General features: G+C 49.5%; 1 protein-coding gene across 1 annotated transcript in view; it reads left to right on the forward strand.

Annotated features, from left to right (window-relative positions):
• Positions 1-14,554, forward strand: part of CCDC141 (coiled-coil domain containing 141) — a 268,731-nt gene that overhangs the window by 46,870 nt on the left and 207,307 nt on the right. The window lies entirely within an intron of this gene.

The raw sequence follows: 14,554 nt of genomic DNA on the forward strand, positions 1-14,554 counted from the left end.
TCCTGGGGGTTTGGGTCCCAGGCACACTCAAATGATGACATCCCTCATACTCCTTTACCCAGGTCAGATCTAAGCTGCATGGGGGCCCCAGGACAATGGTAACCTGGGCCCCCACCAAAGTTTGTCATTGGAGCTCCCGATTTGGCTCCTAGCCAAAGTGTGGTCACCTGGTATGAGCAGTAGGTGATGCAAGGGATTGTGGGGGCTGTAGTGCGGACTTGTGTGGCCTGTGCATTCCCTTATGCTGCGCTGCAATGCCATGCAGTCAGCCTCATTTTGCAGTGTCCACGGGAACAGTCTGGGGGGGTGACCACCTGGTGTTCTGCCGGTGCAGGGGGGCCATCAGCTGTTGGGGCCCCTGGGGCAATTTCCCCCTTTGCCTTTATGGCAGCGCTGGCACCGCCTTTACCCCATATGTAAGAGGGCATGTTGCTGTATCAGTAACACTCTATATACAGCAAGTAGCAGTACAGCAAGTAGTTGTGAATACAGCACATAGGCCTTGATGCATTAAATTACATTAATATTCCCGTCACATAACTACCGTGAGATACGCTAGAAGTGCGACGTGGGTACTCCGTTAGCATGGCCGCTAGGTTGGTAACACGCAGACTTCTCATGGTACTCTATTAGTGTGCCCACTACTATGGTAACGCATGTGTTACCATAGTAGTGGTCACGCTAATAGAGTTCTGCAGTCAAGCTACAAACATATCTCTCGGTAGTAACACGTGCATGCGACGGCAATTTGATGCATCAAGGCCTATGCGTGAGTACAACTGCTCCTATCAGTGGCGGACACAGCCAGCAGTGGGCCCCTGTGCAAAATTGTAATTGTGGACCCCCTACGACCTGCGGCAAAATATGGGCGTGGCAAAAAATAGGTGTGGATAGAACCTAAAATGGGCGTGGCAATGACTGGATGAGGGCGGAGCTAACTAACTTAAAGCGAACCCGGGGTTAGGGTTTATTTCCTTTTAAACAATACTAGTTGCCTAGCGGCCCTGCTGATCTATTTGGCTGCAGTAATAAACTGAATTACACCAGCAACAAGCATGCAGCTAATCTTCTCAGTTCTGACAATATTGTCAGAAACCCCTGACCTGCTGCATGCTTGTTCAGGGTCTATGGTTGAAAGAATAAGAGGCAGAGGACCAGCACGGCAGCCAGGCAACTGGTATTGCTTAAAAGGAGAGAAATATGGCAGCCTCAAGATTATTCTCACCTCAGGTTCCCTTGAAAAGTGCAACGCAAAGACAGTGGGTCCAAGTTTTGGTGACCCTTTCCCCAGAAAATTCACATAATTGTGCAGGTTTTCTCAAGAAAATACACATCATGTCGGCAGATATGCCCAGAAAATACGTGCAATCATGTCGGCAGATATGCCCAGAAAATACGTGCAATCATTTCGGCAGATATGCCCAGGAAATACGTGCAATCATTTCGGCAGATATGCCCAGAAAATACGTGCAATCAAGTCGGCAGATATGCCCAGAAAATACGTGCAATGAAGTCGGCAGATATGCCCAGAAAATACGTGCAATCATGTCGGCAGATATGCCCAGAAAATACGTGCAATGAAGTCGGCAGATATGCCCAGAAAATACGTGCAATCAAGTCGGCAGATATGCCCAGAAAATACGTGCAATCATGTCAGCAGATATGCCCAGAAAATACATGCAATCATGTCGGCAGATTTGCGCAGAAAATACATGCAATCATGTGGCAGACCTGCCCAGAACATACACCTGCTAATATAAATAAAAAAACAAAAACATTTACTCACCTGCAGCAGCAGACCTCCTGTCCCAGCCTCCATCCGGCGCGCAGCTCCCATGGGTGGTTGGGTGGATAGGTAGCCTGGTGGGTGGGTGAGTGGGTGGGTGGGTAGGTAGCCTGGTGGGTGGGTTGGTAACTAGCCCGGTAGGTATGTAGCTTGGTGGGTGGGTGGGTAGGTAGGTAGCCTGGTGGGTGGGTAGGTAGCCTGGTGGGTGGGTTGGTAAGTAGCCGGTAGGTAGCCGGGTGGGTGGGTAGGTAGGTAGCCGGGTGGGTAGGTAGGTAGGAAGCCTGGCCTGGTGGGTGGGTAGGTAGCCGGGTGGGTAGGTAGGAAGCCTGGTGGGTGGTTAGGTAGGCGGGTGGGTAGGTAGGTAGCCGGGTGGGTAGGTAGCCTGGTGGGTGGGTAGGTAGCCGGGTGGGTGGTTAGGTAGGTAGCCGGGTGGGTAGGTAGGTAGCCAGGTGGGTGGTTAGGTAGGTAGCCGGGTGGGTAGGTAGGTAGAAGGCCTGGTGGGTGGGTAGGTAGCCGGGTGGGTAGGTGGTTAGGTAGCCGGGTGGGTAGGTAGGTAGGTAGCCGGGTGGGTAGGTAGGTAGGTAGCCGGGTGGGTGGGTGGGTAGGTAGGTAGCCGGGTGGGTAGGTAGGTAGCCGGGTGGGTAGGTAGGTAGCCAGGTGGGTGGTTAGGTAGGTAGCCGGGTGGGTAGGTAGGTAGGAAGCCTGGTGGGTGGTTAGGTAGCCGGGTGGGTAGGTAGGTAGGTAGGAAGCCTGGTGGGTGGGTAGGTAGCCGGGTGGGTAGGTAGGAAGCCTGGTGGGTGGGTAGGTAGCCGGGTGGGTAGGTGGTTAGGTAGCCGGGTGGGTGGGTAGGTAGCCGGGTGGGTAGGTAGGTAGGAAGCCAGGTGGGTGGTTAGGTAGCCGGGTGGTTAGGTAGGTAGGAAGCCTGGTGGGTGGTTAGGTAGCCGGGTGGGTAGGTAGGAAGGAAGCCGGGTGGGTAGGCAGGTAGCCCTTTGAGTATCCGGGTGGGGGGCCCGACTCCCATCCTCCCTCCCTCCCTTCCTCACCTCGGAGGGCCCCCCTCCTGATATGCGTGGTGGGAGAGCGAGCGGCAAATGCAGGAAGTCTTCAGGGTTCCAGGCAGACGCCACAGGCCCAGCCGCTTGGTCTCCAATATGTCGCCAACTCTGTCGACATATTGGAGACCAAGCGGCTGCCGGCTGAGCCCTCTAGCGTCTGCCTGGAGACCCGGATTTGCCGCTCGCCGTGCATACCGGGAGGGGGGCCCCCCGAGGTGAGGGAGGGAGGGAGGATAGGAGTCGGGGCCCCCCGGGGGAAAAAAATAATAAAAAAATATATATATAAAAAAAAAAAAAACTTAATGGGCCCCTGAAGAAAACAGAACTTCAGGGGCCCTCGTGCGGCGGCACGGCCTGCACGGCCGTATGTCCGCCACTGGCTCCTATGCAGTAAGCCGGGCCACTCTTCCATGAGTGGCTCAATGCTCGTGTGGCTGCAGCACGGCCCTGTTTGTGCATGAAGAGGATTGCGGAGGGCGGTGGTCTGAAGGAGGATACTGGAAGGCTCAGGAGGATCTAGAGGCTTTCATCTTCTTGGGTAACTATCTGGTTTTGTATCGCACATCATTACTGCCGCACACCTGATCGAGCTCATCAGCCTGACATCTTGCAGCATGTTCAGTCGATACATGCGACCAATTTCGGCCCAAAATGAATCACATCATCAATCAGGCATGCTTTTGGCGTCACTGATTACCCAACAATTAGATTATAAACATGTAATTGAGTGGTCGATCGGCCACCAAGTACCTGATGTATGGCCAGTTGGATCCGAGATGAAAAACTAACTATAAAAAGTAACTTGTCTATATATCTTATCTACAGCTTAGATAGTTTACACAGCAATTCTAGCTGAAAACAGTTTAAAGGGACTCCGAGCTCTACTTAAAAAGTAAAATAGTACTCACCGGGGGCTTTCTTTAGTCCAGCGCTGGTCGGGAGGTCCCACCACGGCGTCCTGGCTCCTCTCCTAGGCCCCGCTCCGGAATGGCTGACCGGCCGCAGCCCGGGCGACACTCTACTGAGTGTTGGGCTCCTTCTTCCGCGTATGACGCGGCTGACGTCACACGCCGGCCACCTCGCGTCATCACGGCGGCCGGCGTGGCAGTACGGCGCATGCGCGCTTTAATCGCGCATGCGCCGTACTGCCACGCCAGCCGCCGTGATGATGCGAGGCGGCCGGCGTGTGACGTCAGCCGCGTCATACGCGGAAGGAACAGCCCGACACTCAGCAGAGTGCCGCCCGGGCTGCGGCCGGTCAGCCATGTCGTGGGACCTCCCGACCAGCGCTGGACTAAAGAAAGCCCCCGGTGAGTACTATTTTACTTTTTAAGTAGAGCTCGGAGTCCCTTTAAACAGTATTTGATTATTTCTTCCTGTGATTCAATGAGAGCAGCCATGTTCTGCTTGTCATCATTACACACAGGCAAGCTGCTCCGCATCTCCACCCCTCAGTCTGTGAAACCGCCACTCCTCTCTCCTCCCCTCCCTGCCCCGTTGCCTTTGAAATCTCTGGCTGGTAACGCCTCCTCCTCCTTTGGGAAAAGCCTCCTCCTCCCCAGACTGTGCTCCCATGAGCACTTGCTACATGGGACGCAGAATGTCTTGGCGCTGTAGGAGCTGTGGGTGAGGCTTGTTTAGCTTATGGGGAATTAGGGTGTTTAAACAGGAAAAAAAAACTATATGTAAGGGCACAATTATGCAATAAGTATCTCGGATCCACTTTAAGAAGTTTTATCAGAAAAGCAGTACACCTTAAAAGGCTGTTAATCAACTTTTATATCTTGTATATCTCAAAGGAAGTCGATAAAATCATGGACAGATCACTCACCACAATGTTACCTAACAACATTTTTGCAAGTCATTTGTAATCTGAAGCTACCCGTCACCATCTAACTGGATACTTAACATTTTTTGAAATAGCAGATAACGATGCATTTTCAACGTTTATTTTAGCTCCTTATAACATGAAAGAAATCCCCTTGAAGTTGGATGTGTTTGGAGATTTACATGAAAGAAGGATGATAATGTTATGAATTTTTTGTAGTAGCTTCACCACACCTCACATTTCAAATTGACTATGTGAGAAGAATGACAGCAAAGAAACAGTGAAATGAAGCTTTTCATCTCTGCTGAAAAATCTAGAGGAGAAAACTGCACAAGCGACTTACATGCTCGTAATTAAATCTGTTTATATGGAAAGTCCAGCCAAGGTTGATGTGAAAGTTTTGCAGGAAAGTTTGGCAAGGATTTTAAACAGTGGCATAGTTACATTGGTCAGTTCAAATTTCACCCTTCAACCCCCTACAACATTGTATATACAGCAATTAAACAATACACATTGGCCTCAATTCACTAAACTTATCTCCTGTCTTTAATAACTCTTCTAGAGTTGTTACCATGGTGATAAGGCATGTAGTATTCAGGAAACATTTTACCTCAGGCAAGCCTAAAGTTAACTCTTCTGTCTTTAAATTAACTCTCCAATCCTTAAAATAACTCCAGAGTTAAAGACAGGCTGTTAATTAACTGCGTGTGAAAATAACTACAGAGGAGGTAAATTAACTACAGAGGAGTAAATTAACTACAGAGGAGGTAAATTAACTACAGGAGAGGTAACTTAAGGAATGAAGAGGTAAGATAACTCTCTCATGTGTGGAGGTAAGGTAAGGCCATTGGCCTCAATTCACTAAGATCATGCTGGAGATAATAAGGCAAGAGAAAACTTACCTCCACACAGTGAGAGAGTAATCTTATCTCTTCATTCCTTAAGTTACCTCCTCTGTAGTTATTTTACCTCCTCTGTAGTTATTTTACCTCCTCTGTAGTTATTTTACCTCCTCTGTAGTTAATTTACCTCCTCTGTAGTTATTTTCACACGCCTGTCTTTAACTCTGGAGTTATTTTAAGGATTGGAGAGTTAACTTAAAGACAGAAGAGTTAACTTTAGGCTTGCCTGAGGTAAAATGTTTCCTGAATACTACATGCCTTATCACCATGGTAACAACTCTAGAAGAGTTATTAAAGACAGGAAATAAGCTTAGTGAATTGAGGCCATTGTGTAAGAGTATTTTAACCACTTAAGCCTACAGTGTTGTTCACCGTATGCATCCGAGCAACTTTCACCTCCCATTCATTCGCCAATAACTTATCACAATTAATTGATCTATATCTTGTTTTTTTCCGCCACTAATTAGGCTTTCTTTGGGTGGTACATTTTGCTAAGAATCATTTTTTCTAAATCCGTTTTAACAGGAAGATTAAGAAAGAAATGGAAAAAATGCATTATTTCTCAGTTTTTGGCCATTATAGTTTTAAATTAATACATGCTACCGTAATTAAAACTCATGTATTTTATTTGCCCATTTGTCCCGGTTATTACACCGTTTATATGATGTCCCTGTCACAATTTATGGCGCTGATATTTTATTTAGAAATAAAGGAGCATTTTTTTCATTTGTGTCCATCGCTATTTACAAGCTTATAATGTAAAAAAATATAATAATGTACTCTCTTGACATGCATATTTAAAAAGTTCAGACCCTTAGGTAACTATTTATGTTTTTGTTTTTTTTATTATTATTTTTTTTTTTTATTAAATGTTTTTGGGTAATTTTTGGTGTGGGAGGTAAACCGCTAATTTTAAATGTAATATAATGTAATTATTTAATAAAAATGTATGTGGGTGCAGTTTACTATTTGGCCACAAGATGGCCACTCTCAAAGTCCTGGAAGCGAACGATCATGCTTCCAGGAACTAGAAAGAGAATGGGAAACTTTTTTTTTTTTTGCAGAAAGACTGTGGTCTCTGATAAGAGACTAGTGTTGGGTGAACAGTGTTCGCCACTGTTCGGGTTCTGCAGAACATCACCCTGTTCGGGTGATGTTCGAGTTCGGCCGAACACCTGATGGTGTTCGGCCAAACCGTTCGGCCACATGGCCGAACTAAGAGCGCATGGCCGAACGTTCCCCGAACGTTCGGCTAGCGCTGTGATTGGCCGAACGGGTCACGTGGTTCGGACCCGAACGCGCTCTGATTGGCCGAACTGTCACGTGGTTCGGGCAAATAAATACTCGAACCACGTCATATCTCCGCCATTTGTCTGTGGGTTTAGCTTTGGGTAGGCAGGCAGGGTAGTTCGTGCTCCAGCCACGCTAGCCAGGGTCCCCCCAGTCATTGTGTGTCGCTGCTGGGAACAGTAGTACACCGCTCGCTCAGCCACACTATATAGCATTGTGTTTACTGCCACTCTGTGTACCTCGCTCAGCCACACTATATAGCATTGTGTTTACTGCCACTCTGTGTCTGCTGGGAACAGTAGTACACTGCTCGCTCAGCCACACTATATAGCATTGTGTTTACTGCCACTCTGTGTACCTCGCTTAGCCACACTATATAGCATTGTGTTTACTGCCACTCTGTGTCTGCTGGGAACAGTAGTACACCGCTCGCTCAGCCACACTATATAGCATTGTGTTTACTGCCACTCCGTGTACCTCGCTCAGCCACACTATATAGCATTGTGTTTACTGCCACTCTGTGTCTGCTGGGAACAGTAGTACACTGCTCGCTAAGCCACACTATATAGCATTGTGTTTACTGCCACTCTGTGTACCTCGCTCAGCCACACTATATAGCATTGTGTTTACTGCCACTCTGTGTCTGCTGGGAACAGTAGTACACTGCTCGCTCAGCCACACTATATAGCATTGTGTTTACTGCCACTCTGTGTACCTCGCTCAGCCACACTATAAAGCATTGTGTTTACTGCCACTCTGTGTCTGCTGGGAACAGTAGTACACTGCTCGCTCAGCCACACTATATAGCATTGTGTTTACTGCCACTGTGTGTACCTCGCTCAGCCACACTATATAGCATTGTGTTTACTGCCACTCTGTGTCTGCTGGGAACAGTAGTACACTGCTCGCTCAGCCACACTATATAGCATTGTGTTTACTGCCACTCTGTGTACCTCGCTCAGCCACACTATATAGCATTGTGTTTACTGCCACTCTGTGTCTGCTGGGAACAGTAGTACACCGCTCGCTCAGCCACACTATATAGCATTGTGTTTACTGCCACTCTGTGTACCTCGCTCAGCCACACTATATAGCATTGTGTTTACTGCCACTCTGTGTCTGCTGGGAACAGTAGTACACCGCTCGCTCAGCCACACTATATAGCATTGTGTTTACTGCCACTCTGTGTACCTCGCTCAGCCACACTATATAGCATTGTGTTTACTGCCACTCTGTGTCTGCTGGGAACAGTAGTACACTGCTCGCTCAGCCACACTATATAGCATTGTGTTTACTGCCACTCTGTGTACCTCGCTCAGCCACACTATATAGCATTGTGTTTATTGCCACTCTGTGTCTGCTGGGAACAGTAGTACACTGCTCGCTCAGCCACACTATATAGCATTGTGTTTACTGCCACTCTGTGTACCTCGCTCAGCCACACTATATAGCATTGTGTTTACTGCCACTCTGTGTCTGCTGGGAACAGTAGTACACTGCTCGCTTCGCCACACTATATAGCATTGTGTTTACTGCCACTCTGTGTACCTCGCTCAGCCACACTATATAGCATTGTGTTTACTGCCACTCTGTGTCTGCTGGGAACAGTAGTACACCGCTCGCTCAGCCACACTATATAGCATTGTGTTTACTGCCACTCTGTGTACCTCGCTCAGCCACACTATATAGCATTGTGTTTACTGCCACTCTGTGTCTGCTGGGAACAGTAGTACACCGCTCGCTCAGCCACACTATATAGCATTGTGTTTACTGCCACTCTGTGTACCTCGCTCAGCCACACTATATAGCATTGTGTTTACTGCCACTCTGTGTCTGCTGGGAACAGTAGTACACTGCTCGCTCAGCCACACTATATAGCATTGTGTTTACTGCCACTCTGTGTCTGCTGGGAACAGTAGTACACCGCTCGCTCAGCCACACTATATAGCATTGTGTTTACTGCCACTCTGTGTACCTCGCTCAGCCACACTATATAGCATTGTGTTTACTGCCACTCTGTGTCTGCTGGGAACAGTAGTACATCGCTCGCTCAGCCACACTATATCACTATATAGCATTGTGTTTACTGCCACTCTGTGTACCTCGCTCAGCCACACTATATAGCATTGTGTTTACTGCCACTCTGTGTCTGCTGGGAACAGTAGTACACTGCTCGCTCAGCCACACTATATAGCATTGTGTTTACTGCCACTCTGTGTACCTCGCTCAGCCACACTATATAGCATTGTGTTTACTGCCACTCTGTGTCTGCTGGGAACAGTAGTACACCGCTCGCTCAGCCACACTATATAGCATTGTGTTTACTGCCACTCCGTGTACCTCGCTCAGCCACACTATATAGCATTGTGTTTACTGCCACTCTGTGTCTGCTGGGAACAATAGTACACTGCTCGCTAAGCCACACTATATAGCATTGTGTTTACTGCCACTCTGTGTACCTCGCTCAGCCACACTATATAGCATTGTGTTTACTGCCACTCTGTGTCTGTTGGGAACAGTAGTACACTGCTCGCTCAGCCACACTATATAGCATTGTGTTTACTGCCACTCTGTGTACCTCGCTCAGCCACACTATAAAGCATTGTGTTTACTGCCACTCTGTGTCTGCTGGGAACAGTAGTACACTGCTCGCTCAGCCACACTATATAGCATTGTGTTTACTGCCACTGTGTGTACCTCGCTCAGCCACACTATATAGCATTGTGTTTACTGCCACTCTGTGTCTGCTGGGAACAGTAGTACACTGCTCGCTCAGCCACACTATATAGCATTGTGTTTACTGCCACTCTGTGTACCTCGCTCAGCCACACTATATAGCATTGTGTTTACTGCCACTCTGTGTCTGCTGGGAACAGTAGTACACCGCTCGCTCAGCCACACTATATAGCATTGTGTTTACTGCCACTCTGTGTACCTCGCTCAGCCACACTATATAGCTTTGTGTTTACTGCCACTCTGTGTCTGCTGGGAACAGTAGTACACCGCTCGCTCAGCCACACTATATAGCATTGTGTTTACTGCCACTCTGTGTACCTCGCTCAGCCACACTATATAGCATTGTGTTTACTGCCACTCTGTGTCTGCTGGGAACAGTAGTACACTGCTCGCTCAGCCACACTATATAGCATTGTGTTTACTGCCACTCTGTGTACCTCGCTCAGCCACACTATATAGCATTGTGTTTATTGCCACTCTGTGTCTGCTGGGAACAGTAGTACACTGCTCGCTCAGCCACACTATATAGCATTGTGTTTACTGCCACTCTGTGTACCTCGCTCAGCCACACTATATAGCATTGTGTTTATTGCCACTCTGTGTCTGCTGGGAACAGTAGTACACTGCTCGCTCAGCCACACTATATAGCATTGTGTTTACTGCCACTCCGTGTACCTCGCTCAGCCACACTATATAGCATTGTGTTTACTGCCACTCTGTGTCTGCTGGGAACAGTAGTACACTGCTCGCTCAGCCACACTATATAGCATTGTGTTTACTGCCACTCTGTGTACCTCGCTCAGCCACACTATATAGCATTGTGTTTACTGCCACTCTGTGTCTGCTGGGAACAGTAGTACACCGCTCGCTCAGCCACACTATATAGCATTGTGTTTACTGCCACTCTGTGTACCTCGCTCAGCCACACTATATAGCATTGTGTTTACTGCCACTCTGTGTCTGCTGGGAACAGTAGTACACCGCTCGCTCAGCCACACTATATAGCATTGTGTTTACTGCCACTCTGTGTACCTAGCTCAGCCACACTATATAGCATTGTGTTTACTGCCACTCTGTGTCTGCTGGGAACAGTAGTACACTGCTCGCTCAGCCACACTATATAGCATTGTGTTTACTGCCACTCTGTGTACACCGCTCACTCAGCACTATATAGCATTATTGTGTTTACTGCCACTCTGTGTCTGCTGGGAACAGTAGTACACCGCTCACCCGCCACTGTATAGCATTGTGCTCTGTGTCGCTGCTGGGAATAGTGGTACACCGCTCACCCACCACTGTATAGCATTGTGCTCTGTGTCGCTGTGGGAATAGTGGTACACCGCTCACCCACCACTGTATAGCATTTCTGTACTGCCACTGTACTGCTGCCAGTCAGCGTGTACTTTAAGGATAAGTAAAATGAGGAAGAAATCCGGTGAAAGAGGGAGGGGCAAGGGAAGAGGTGTTTCCCCTGACGGTTCACGTACAGGCCACAGGGGAGCACCCAAGAAAACCCACTCAATACCGCCCATGTTGTCCAGGACAACAACCCTCACAAATCCAAAAGAACAGGACCAGATAATTACTTGGATGACCTCTCAAGCGTCCAGCAGTGGGTTAAGCAGCACCAGCACATCACGCACGAGGTCCGAGTCCTCAGCCAGTTACAAGGAGCCAGTGGGCACAAAGCTGACACAACCGGCAGCGACACCACCCACACAACTGCCAGATAACCAGTCCGATGAATTACCTCAGGAAACAATGGGGTATTCACAGGAGCTATTCCCAGCCCAACAAACTTCCACCTTTCAAAGGTCAATGGAGGAACAGCCAGAAATGTTGTGCCCGGATTCACAACCATTAACTGTGGGAAATGCACCGCGCACTGAAATACAAGGCGAGTCCGAGCAGGACTCGGAATCCCAAATCCCAGAGCAAGTTGGGCAGGAGGAGTTGCAATTGCAGGAGGTCGGCCGACAAGATCTGGAAGACGACGTTGGAGTGAGCTGTGCAGAGGTTGTTCTGGGGAGCTCTACTTCACGGCGGCGGCCCCCCACAATGACATATGACGAGTTTCAGGAGATGGAAGAGGAGGGTATGGACAATGTGGACATAGACCCAGGTTTTTTTTTTGTGAACGAGAACATCGCCGTCGTAGCAGCAGCACAGATGAGTCTGTTGAAGAACCCACTGCTGCACGAGTTCGCCTTGTGCCACAAGGTAGGCGGCGCGCAATTTCAGGCACCACAAGCGTGGAAGTTCAAGTGAGAGGCAAAAGAGGCGCAAACAGAAATCGCCAGCAAGGCAGGTGCTCCAAAGTCTGGGCTTTCTTTGAAGACTGCACTGAGGATGGTACTATGGCGATTTGCAAGGTGTGCAAGACCCGCCTGAGCAGGGGGAAAAGTATTAACAAACCTCTCCACCACCAGCATGAGCCGCCACATGCTATCCAAACATCTCACTCTGTGGGCAAACGCGGCAGGACAGGGTACCAGCAACACTGCCTTCCTTGGGGTCACCAGACTCACCACCAGACCCGCCTCAGCAGCAGCAGTAGCCCAGCCATTGCGTGGTTCACAACATTCACAAACATCAGACGACGCTGACACTGTCACTTTCCGGAGTAGTGCTCTTGAGGTCTCCCAGTGTTCATCAAACACAACAACCAACAGCCCTTCAGTGTGCAGCCCTACGGTTCAGTTGTCTGTCTCGGAGATGTTTGAGCGCAAGAGGAAATTGCCAGCAAATGACCCCCGGGCCGTGGCAGTAACAGCCAGCATAGCCAAGCTTCTGGCCTGCGAAATGCTGCCATATCGAGTGGTGGAGACAAACAGCTTCAAGGGCATGATGTCAGTGGCCATCCCACGTTACGTGGTTCCCAGCCGCTACCACTTTGCGCGCTCTGCAGTGCCTGAGTTGCATGAGCACGTGGTCAGCAAAATAACCCGAAGCTTGAAGAATGCCGTTGCCTGCAAGGTTCACCTCACCACTGACACCTGGACGAGTGCGTTCGGCCAGGGTCGATACATCTCCCTTACCGCGCACTGGGTGAACCTTGTGGAGCCTGGCAGCGATTCCTCACCTGCTATGGCGCGGGTGTTGCCCACGCCGCAAACAGCTGCACCGCCGTCCCTCCCACTGGATAACAACAGCAGCACCTACCTCTCTGACTCCTTCTCCTCCAACGCATCTCAAAGCTGTACCTCATCCGGAAACGCTAACCCAGCAGCAGTAGGATCGTGGAAGCAGTGCAGCACAGCTGTTGGCATGCGTCAGCAAGCGTTGCTGAAGCTGATCTGCCTTGGGGATAAGCAGCACACAGGGGAGGAAATTTGGAGGGGAATAAAGGAACAGACGGATTTGTGGCTGGCACCGCTGGACCTGAAACCGGGCATGGTTGTGTGTGATAATGGGAGTAATCTCATTCGCGCTTTAAGGTTGGCTAAGCTGACACACATCCCTTGCCTGGCGCACGTGATGAACCTAGTAGTTCAGCGGTTCCTGAGGACATACCCAGGCGTGGCCGATCTTCTGTTGAAGGTGCGACGAGTGGCCAAACATTGTAGAAATTCCAGTACTGCTTCGGGGGCACTCGCCAAGATGCAGGAGTGCTTCAATCTCCCCCACCATCGCTTGCTGTGTGATGTCCCTACGCGCTGGAATTTTTACGCTGCACATGCTAGCCCGCTTTTGCGAGCAGAAGAGTGCAGTGGTCCAGTACATGACGGCGCAGTACCGAGGCGCATCCGGACAGCTGCCAAGCTTCTGTGGATCCAATTGGGCCAACATGTTGGACCTCTGCCAAGTCCTCCAAAATTTTGAGCAATCCACGTTGCTTGTGAGCAGTGACAACTCTTCAGTCAGCATTACCATACCACTGCTGTGTTTACTGAAGAGGTCAATGTTGAAAATCAAGGAAACAGCTGTCATGATGCAACTGGGGGAATCTGAAGGAGAAAACGATCAGCGTGATGGTACCAACATCAGGCCATCCGCCTCAGGAAACGCTGGCCCCAGCAGCTATGACGAAGAAGAGGAGGAGGAACAGCTGGAGTTGGAGCAGGAATTTCCTGCCACCACTGACGAGGGCCAGAGCGGTGCACGTTGGACTTCCACAATTCAGCACGAATGGTCAGCAGAAGCAGACCAGGAAGAAGGTGACGACTATGATGCATCACAACAACTATCACAACGCTCACAAGAGGATGATGAGGATTCTGGCAGGACTCTGGCAAACATGGCTCAATTCATGCTAGACTGCATTGAACGCGACCCACGCATTGTGCGCATTCTGGACAACACCAATTACTGGGGTTATACACTTCTGGATCCACGGTACAAACACAATGTTCCAAAACTGCTAGAAGAAAGAGTCAGACAGGTCAAAATGGAAGAATACCAGCAGGCCCTTGTGGAGACTTTAGAGAGGAGATTGACATCCTCCCCCTCCTCTAGCCAGTTGTACGCCGACAGACTGACTTCCGCAAACCCAGGACGACCAGGAGGGCAGCAAACAACACAAGCCGCAGCTAGTGCCCAAAAGGGAATGGTATCGGCAGTGTCCTTGGAGTGGGAAAATTTTATGACACCCATGCAGCAGCAGCCCACAGAACAGCAAGCGTGCAGATCCACCTCCAACACCGATCGCCTGGAGAAGATGGTCAAGGACTACATGTCAGATGGCGTAGCTGTGTTGAACAATCCATCTGCACCCTTCAACTATTGGGTATCGAAGCTAGACACCTGGCACGAACTGGCAATGTACGCAATAGAGGTGCTGGCTTGCCCGGCAGCCAGCGTTATGTCGGAACGCTGTTTCAGTGCTGCTGGAGGCATCGTCACAGATCGGCGTATCCGCCTCTCCACTGAAAATGCAGACCGTCTGACTCAAATTAAAATGAATCAATCCTGGATTGGAAACGACTATGCAACACTCCTGGACCCCAACCAAGTAACA

Source organism: Hyperolius riggenbachi, chromosome 7 (genome assembly GCF_040937935.1).
Source record: "Hyperolius riggenbachi isolate aHypRig1 chromosome 7, aHypRig1.pri, whole genome shotgun sequence".
Classification (NCBI taxonomy): Eukaryota; Metazoa; Chordata; class Amphibia; order Anura; family Hyperoliidae; genus Hyperolius; species Hyperolius riggenbachi.